The 9,038-nt window shown below is 41.6% G+C and overlaps 1 long non-coding RNA gene across 1 annotated transcript in view; it reads left to right on the forward strand.

Moving 5' to 3' along the window:
• LOC148055703 (uncharacterized) overlaps positions 1-9,038 on the forward strand; it is a 41,396-nt gene that overhangs the window by 19,020 nt on the left and 13,338 nt on the right. The window lies entirely within an intron of this gene.

Consider the following 9,038-nt stretch of genomic DNA (forward strand, 5'->3'; position numbering starts at 1 on the left):
CTGAACCCCGTGTCCCTTTGTCACTGGAAAGTGATACACATTCGTAATGTGCAATTCATCTCACCTATTATGGGCACCTACTGCAGGGTGAAATGAATAGCATGTGTGAAGTGCCCATTTTCTCTCTGTTGAATCTAAAAGACACCCATAAAGACTGTTGCAGATGCAGATTCGAAAGTCCATGGGAGGAAACCCCTCCCCAGTGTAAAAATATTTTTAAAATTTTTTGAAAGACTATGAAACAGTTGCTACAGTTTTATGTATTTAGACTTAACAAAATTAATAGGAGGAACAGTGTAATACACCCTTGGCAGACAACATGCCACTGGAATAATTTATGACAGCTGTGTTTGTCTTCATAGACCAACCTGCATAGAAGTCAACCATTGTACCATAAAGCAGTCTGTAGAGCAGTCTGAGGCCAGGGATGGATTTGTCTGGTCAAAGGTGGAAGCCTTCTCCACATCTAATAACCTAGACACTCTCCACCCCCAACTCTCCACAGTTTTTCCGCAGGTGCCACTGAATTCTCTTGAATATGCTCCAGCTCATTCCCTGAATAAAACCCTGACATCCAAGTTTCTTTTTTCGATTATAACCAAATAGTGCTTATAATATAACCATATTATAACCAAATTATTATATGAGCCAAATGCCTTACCCAGTCAATGGAGAGGAACAAGAGCCTGCGAGGCACAGCTCATCTTATCCTAAGGTCAATGGCAAGAGCCACAAATCTTGTGCCTAATTTTCTCTGTCAATTAGCAAAGGTGTCTGGGTTGACTAATTCAACACGTCAAGATTGCTGTAGGCAGGACCAGTGCTTGTGTCTGCAGTGGGGGACTGCTTCTATGGATGCAGCTGCAAGAGGGGACTTGAATGAAAAAAAATAACTGAGTATGTCAACCTGATGCCGAAAGCAGCTGTAAAAAATCCTGGTAAAAGAGGAACAGTTGTTTTATATCGCTATTTTGGACCCTAGAAGCCCACAGTACGTTCCTGGCTGTGCTTCTGCTCACTGTATGACTTAAAACAGGATAATTATGACTTGTATGTGTTCCAGTTGCTTCAGCTGGGAAACAGGGGTAAGGATATCTTCTGGTGCCTCTTTGTTTGTCACCACTTCATTTGACCTGTGGAAGCACAGGCAAATTCTGAAATCTTGCAGCTCAACTTTACAGTGAAGGGAAACTTGGGGATATTTGATTAGGATTACGCTTCGGATGGCAACACTTTCTTTTAGCTAGCTTAGTCCTGGATCAACCCAGCGTAACTTGTTTGGGAGAAAATCCAAGCAATGAATTAATCAGTGAATCCTTGGAGGTACAAACTTAGTTTTATTTTGCGGCATCAGACGTATACACTTTGCCTTTTCTTCTCATTTTGTTTAATTCTCCTGTTGCTGCAATGCATGCTGGCTCAAGTTTGGGAACTGGAGACAAGAGCAGGGGGCAGACATCCCTGTTGGTGCACAGCCTTCCTCTTTTCTGGAACTACTCTTCAGAGAGGGCTCGTGTAACTCCACCATTAGCCACACAACTCACTTGCACACTGAGAACGTGTGAGGGGGCCACTTGATGGCTCCTGCCATTAAGTTAACCAGTGGGAAGGGATTTTTAAATAATCTGAAGTGCTATTGCAATAGCTCTCTATGTTTATTGTATAAAAGAAGCTAAAATGCCTAACATATAGCTATATAATACATCACTTGCACGGAGGCAGTGAAAATAATTTTGAAGGCAAAAATCTCAGTAAGGTAGGTACTTCATGGGGAGAAAAAGGGGCTTTTGGGTGCTTACGCTGTCTACACCGTGTTTCTGCAATTTGTTTGCAAAATATCTTGTAGGCTGAAGCTACTGTGGTGGAAATTATTAATGATCACAATGTGTGCAATGCCTAATTAGTACCGGAACTCGAGCCTTATCTTCTTCTCACACCCAGCCAAAAAATCTCAAAGCGACTTGTATCATGAGGGTCGTGTTGCATTTTAACAAAACTTCCCAAATCGGTCTGTAAGAGAATTCCTGCTTTACAAGTGGCTGTTCATCTCACTGTTATCATGATTCTTGATTCGTTCCATTTTTTGACATTCATTCTTGTACATCTGTATTCTTTTGCTATACAGGGGCTTGAAAGAGTAGCACATCAGACTGTTGAAGTGGTCTGTTACAATGTTTTCTCACAATAAGATAGCATGAAATCATCCAACTATCTGCTGGAAAATGTGCTAATTATTTTCTGAGTGGGTAAAAGGTCACAGCCAACGGGGCAAGGGAAAGACAAGCAAGCTCCATATAACTGTATGTTGGAATGAAGCCTAGGGAGGGAAAAATATTTATGGATACAGCCCATAAAAATAATTGTAAAGCTTTTCTAAAAGCTTTACCATGTTGTCAAACAGGAAATTTAAGAATTATTTTGTGTCAAGACCAGAAAGGCTTATTCATAGAAGCAGAGTTTTGGTACTAGCAAAGAATAGGGACAGTTTGTTTTCAAATTCATAAAGCAAACTTTGATCATCATGGAAAAAGTACACCGGACTTAAAGAAGTCCTGCCACTGACCTCTGTTGTAGAATAAAACTAAGAGAGAAGGGGAAATAACTCACCAATTTTTTAATTACTATTATGCCAAGACTTTTAAGAGAGTTTGAATCCCAAACATGCATAAGAGAGGAAAACATTTTCTTTCATTGAACAGCCCTGGGGGGTGGCTGGCTTTTTCTGGCCCCCCGCCCCCTCCCCGAGAGTTTTTTTTTCTTTTTTCTTGCATGTACGTGTAAAAATACAAAGTAATTTGAAAGAAGTTCACTTAATTCCTCACTCTCAGCTCACATTTGTTACAGATTTTGTTTGGCTTCCCGTTTGCCAGAAGGGAAGGGAAGAGTGTGCTCTAGCCAGGGAATGCTGCTGTCCACTGAAAAATGTGTTTGGATGGAGGAGCTCTTTTTCATGGATGGATTGTGGCTTTTGGCAGCAGAGGTGGCAGGAAGCAGTTGCCATAACTACTATATCATAAAAAAAAAAAAAAAAAAAAAGCAAGCTTTAAGTAAAAAGACATTTTTGAAATTATGCTTTTATTAACAGTCCTGGTAGAATCAATGAGTTCAATATGATGGGTGGCAGGATAGTGAATGTGGTCTCTTGGGTGTACACTAAGGATATGATTTTAGGGCTATATTCAGGCATTGGCTTGTAAGGTACATAGGGGAGGAAAATATGTAGACAGCCAGAGAACCGAGCATAATCTGCCTTGCGTGGGATTTCAGGGCTTGGCTAGAATCACACTATGGTGTTAAATAGCAGACTAAAAAATAATAATATATGTTTTTCAAAAACTTTAAGGATAGGATTTACAAATTCACTGAAATGATTTAGAAACATGAGTTACATTTTAAGTCAACACTAAGGACTCTGCCTTAAGTGTAGACATAATTTGATATTTATCTATATTCAAGTGACAGATATTACTCAGATAAAAAGCCTGGATATAGTTGGTTAACACTGAATATTACTGGAGTAGACCCAGGGATGGTTTATGCTGGGTCAAACCCAACCGAAGGTTTTTCATCCTCACCATTACACCACACATTATTGTCACTGGCAAACTGCTTTGGCACTTTTTTGTGTGCTGTTGGAATCAGAAAACATTTCACACTGCTAAAATAACCTCTGTCTATTGCCATATGGATACCAATGTAGTTTTTGTGGTCCTTTAGCTACTTTCCTACAGTGCTTTGAGATGTGTCCCAAATGGCCAGGCTATGTATTTACTCACGGGACCTTTACTGAACTAGTCAGGTGAATTGGACTCATACCCCTGCTTAAACACTGGCTCCCAGGCAGGCTTTATCCCTCCATTCTCACTAATTTCTGGGGTCAGCACCTATGAGACTGTCCCTCAATGAGCCTTTGCAACCCATGGTCATGGTGCACCTTCAGCCGGGACCCTTACTCTGGTCCCATGGAGAGGAAAAGTGCTCCCACATCCCCATTTCATTCAGCCAGCACCTTTCTCTTGTGTAATGACACCAAGAGCCCTTGGGGTATTTGTTAATCAAGCTTCAGCCTAAATCCCTTGTCTGTGAGGTGCGTTTCCTATGGTACATCTTACTGACCTGAGCACATATATCGAAGAAACTTTCTAGTCCACCTACTAACCCTTTGCTTTAAACGCAAGTGTTGTTACGTTAGGAAGTATGTTAGGAATGACTGATTCACTCCCACCCCTTTGTGAGGTGTAATGTATATTACAGCTACAATTGCTTCCATATAAGAGTAGGAACCTCCTGGCATATCTAATTAAATAAATCAACTAAGACAGACTTTATTTCCAGCTTTAAAAAGACTTAAAATGATAAACCCATCTGGGCTGCAGTCTTCAGGTTTTTTAGTAACAATATCCACATTCTCATAAATAATCGGGCTATGAAGTCTTCAGCTACTAGTTCTAATGGAAATCCGTATCTATCCTTATAGAAGGAAAAATTTTTGCTCCTTACATTTATCTAATAAATTTTATCTTGTGTGAAATTATCCTAAACTGTCTGAGCGCCCATCTTAGTTACTTCTTGCCCCTCGCTGTTATCTGAGAAGTAAAGCATGTTTCCTCTATCGATACTTCATTCTCTTATTTTAGCTGTTCTGCTTTATATTGTAAAGTTTACCCCAATATATGGATTTCTACAAGATCCAAATTAACTCCCTGAGTTTTCCAGAGTTTTTGAATGCTGCCTGGTTATGGCTTACATCCAGATTCAAGGTAGAAGAGATACTGTTTTTAAATACTGTTCTTTCTTGGAGCTTTCCCCCCCTCTTTTTTCTTTTGTAGTCGTAAATGAGAAGTAACTACATCTCCTAATTTTTTTTCCAATGTCTTTTTTATTTCCTAATCTACTAGGTCACTATCATCCTCTTTTACATATTTCTAGAAATCTGACTAGCTCTGAAAAGAAACCAGGTGATGATTTAAATAGACATTATGAATGCGGCCAAAGGAAATGGCTCCTGAGGCAGAAGGTGCAGGCTCTGGGGAACAGGAGCCCAAGGCTGGAGTCATCCTGGGAAGGCCTTCAGCAGGCTGAGGCAGGCAGGGAGCTTTTGGAGGCAAAGTTGCTCCACAGTAACCTCACAACTTGTCTTAGGTTCTGGCTCTGTCTGCCTTGCCTTAAGAAACTATTTTGGGGAAAAAAAATAGCCAAAAATACACAGTGAACTCATCCCAAAATAATAATTATTTTGATGGGGAGGGAAATAAAACATCCTTTGCCTCTTTCTCCTCTCCTCTGAAGGAAAAGTTCTTCGTATATGATACTTCAGTTCACCTTTTTGTTTTAACCCAGCGAAGGGCTTGTGTTCTGATGGTGATTTCCTGCATACATGAAGAGGCTGAGGTTTACACAGAGAAGTCCTGCAACTTCCCTCCTCCCTTTGAAGTAAAGCTGAAGAGCATTACAGCGTGCCTGTACGGCCAAGAGTCTGACTGTGTATTTTGGCATTTGAATGCCAGACTGGTTGGTAATTTCCCCTTAAATCCTTTCATAGCTCAAATTCCTGTCGAAAGAACCTATATCTCTGTAGCTGCTGGTTTACCATATGGAGTCTGTCTCCGCTATCTGTGGCCGCTCTGCCGTTCAGTTTACCCCTCAGAAGCAATGCCATTTCACGTGCTTTTATTTGGTTGTGCGCAGCATATATTTAAAATGAAATATTGGCCAAAACCCCTCTGGATGGCTGTCAGATGTTAGCATGCCACATAAATATCAGTGTGAAAACATTCCTCCCAGCCCACACAGAATGCACCTAACACTGTTTTTTCTGGACAAAACCATCCATAAGTACAGTGAGGCCTTCAGCAAAGGACCACTTCCAGTGGGCAGGGCCCTGCCTTAAATTGACCACTTTAAAGTGCTCTGAAAGTTTCCAGTATAATTTTCGTTACCCTTTAGTTACAGACCACCTTTACTAGGTAACTAAGCTTGTTTGCCAACCCGTTGGGTAGCTGCCATCTAAGCAATTGCCTCGGTGGCCTGCTGCCAGCTTTCAACTATTTCAAGATGTGAGTTACCTGATGCTCTCGGGCAGTACGGGACCGTAGCGATGCTCACTGCACCGGTGCTTTCCTGCTTACCAAGCAGATGTTTCCCTGTGGTGCCTTCATGGCTTTATGGCTGCACGGGCTCGGTTTCCAATGGGCCTCTGCTGGATTGCCAGTCAAGGGCAATTTGCACATTTTTTTGCAAGGAGGTGCACTTTATGTGCACTAACACATGCGTATGGCCCTTCTGTGGTTACCGTCACGGCTAGGGCAGAATTTACATCTGCAAACCTCACCGGGGCATATGGCCTCTGATCATTACAGCAGATGATAAGCAAAATTATCAATGGGCATGAGAACACGCAGCTCCCATCAGCAGAGGGCCTAGGCACAACACCCGCTACCACAGAAACTCAAAACTTAAAAGGAGTAAGTGCCTCAGTGCCTCCAAAGCAAAAAAAATGTAAAATCCATTTTGACTGCACTCTCTCAAAATAACACCACAAATGTGTAAGGGGGAAAAAGGTGACTAGCAGAGCCAGCGCTATAAAAAGAATTAATTTCTGATGCACACCTGTGCGAAGCACTCAGATGAGTTAGAGATAGGCATGTCCTTGCACATACACAGGATCTGAAAGTTGAGCCGGCTTCACCCCTCGAGACAGTCTGTCGATGCCAGCAGGGCTCTCGCGCGGCGCTGCGGGGCTCACCCCCCGACCCTCCTCTTCTCCTGGCAGCTGCAAGGGCAGGCGACGCCGGTCCTTCAGCGCCCATCTGGCAGCCGTCATGGCTCACTGGGAAGCGTTGCTGCTAACGTGAGTCTGTTTAGCAGAACTCAGGCTTATGCAGTCAGACGTGCGGGAGGGTTTGGCTTTAATTCTACAGATTCGGGTCCTTTAGGTAAAACCTTACTGATACAGAGGAATAGATGGAAGAAATAAAATACAGACAGACCAGTAAACCAAATTACAGGTAGGCAAATATACATGCTTACAAGCTTCCTGTGGCAAAATGCGTTAAAGCTAATGAAGATTATAGAATGCAACACCTCTTACCCCTTACATCTTCTGAGGCACCCCTCTCTTTCCCATACCTAAATGCTCACGCATTCTCCAGAATTTCATCCGCCTAGTCTGTCTTACCGTATTTGTTTAGCAACCCTTGGAGCAGTGAGACTGTGGAGGCAATGTGGCCACAATGGCCATTTTAATAAGCTCATCCTTAGGTTGCACGATTGCTACAACAAAGCTTTCTTGAGCAGCTGCTTAAGAAAATGTCCGTGCACTTTCACTTCGACATACTTTTCCCAGAATAATCAAGGGAAAGCAAAGAGATTGCTGCCCTGGTCCTCCAAGCATGGGAAATAATAATTTTTCCTTGGCTTTTGTTAAATTATTTTTCCCACACATTTTCTCTTCAACCTTGTCCTTAGGTCAGCTTAGACTGCTGAGTGGTCTAAGTATGATGAATTTATCACTTTACACTTCGCAGAGCATAGCATAAGGAGTGATGTAACGGTGTAAGCAATGTGGAAAGACTTGAGCATTTTCTAGTTTAATTATTGGACATATTTTGAGGTTTCCAAAACTTATGTTTTTTTAAAAGGATTAGTTTGGCTAGAGGACTGAAATTGGGTCAAATCCATCTTGCATCCCCACCTAAAAATGAGAATTGGGTCTACAAGTTGAGAATCTGGGGAATAAAAGTCTCCTTCCTCACATGTAATTACATATGGTTTCTGAAGAGGTGAAATGTCACATTATGAAGAGATGGAAAATACATTAAGAGAGAATGAGTTCATCTTCCTGATACAGACCAGTCCCTGCACAGTAATGGGATTATGACAGCGTTGGACATTTGAGAACGTCTATACTGCTGTCTCCGCTCTATTTGATTTGTATACAAATGGATTTCCGTTCCCAATAATGGTGTTCTCTGAACTACTGCAAACTCTAAAATGGGAAATAAAAAATGGAATTTTGTGAAGATAGGACCTGCCATAATCACTCGGTGACATTGCAGCTTGCTATGCAGACAAAAATACAGAGGAGGTACTGAAGTGCCTGAGGTGGCAACACCTGTGGAGTTCTCTAAGAGACAAAAAAATATCTAAAAGTAGAGGACAAAGCTGTGGCGTAGTTTGCATGTCTGCTATTTCTACCTGCAGGTGGGCAGGGCGAGACAAGGAGTTGGCTGAGCTTTTGCTCTGCCCCAGGACCCTGGCTGAGGAAAGATGCAGGGAGGGATGAAAACCTGTTGGCCAGTTTTTACTGAAGACAGTGTGTAGCAGATGACTCATCTCCCTCAATGCTTTAGGCAGGACAAATGGTAAAACTGCCTTCTAACACAGGTTTTTCACTGCACCCTTCACTGATGTTGACCATTGTATTCCTTCTGATGGGCAGCAGCCAGTTTAAACATCTAGTGTAAATGTATAAGCAAGGTTTTCTGAAACTTCTTTATACACATATAGGCTGGATACAAATAGGTAATATTGTGCATACATATAGACATATACTGTACCAAGCAGTAGCAGGACAGCTCTCCTGTAACGTGGTTCAAGCAGGTTTATATGTAGTGTAACAGATTATGAGACAAATTTTTCTGAAGACCTTGGGCCTCTCTATAGGTACTGGCAGCTCTGTAAAGCTTCACTGCCACTGTATGAACAACCTAGGAAAAAAAGCTATTCCTAGGCATATATAAAGCGTTTCTGTAAATAAAAATCAATTTCATTTACAATTTGTAAAACAGAATAAAGCAAAAACTCCACATTAAAAAAAAAGGCAAAATCCAAAATTCAGAAAAATGCCAGCAATCACTAGAGTAGACGCACACATGGGGTAAGATTTAGACAGGATGAGTTTGCTTTCACTTTGGAAGGAGAGCCTTGTTTTCGGGAACAAGAAAAACTCCAACTTAGTGTTGTGGAATGAGAAAGGATAAGCAAGAAATCAGCATGAAAATTGAATTAGAATGCATAATAATACTGTTCTATTAGAA

The sequence above is a fragment of the Nipponia nippon genome, unplaced genomic scaffold (assembly GCF_047370975.1).
Source record: "Nipponia nippon isolate SJK-2023a ecotype South Korea unplaced genomic scaffold, ASM4737097v1 scaffold_2, whole genome shotgun sequence".
Taxonomy (NCBI): domain Eukaryota; kingdom Metazoa; phylum Chordata; class Aves; order Pelecaniformes; family Threskiornithidae; genus Nipponia; species Nipponia nippon.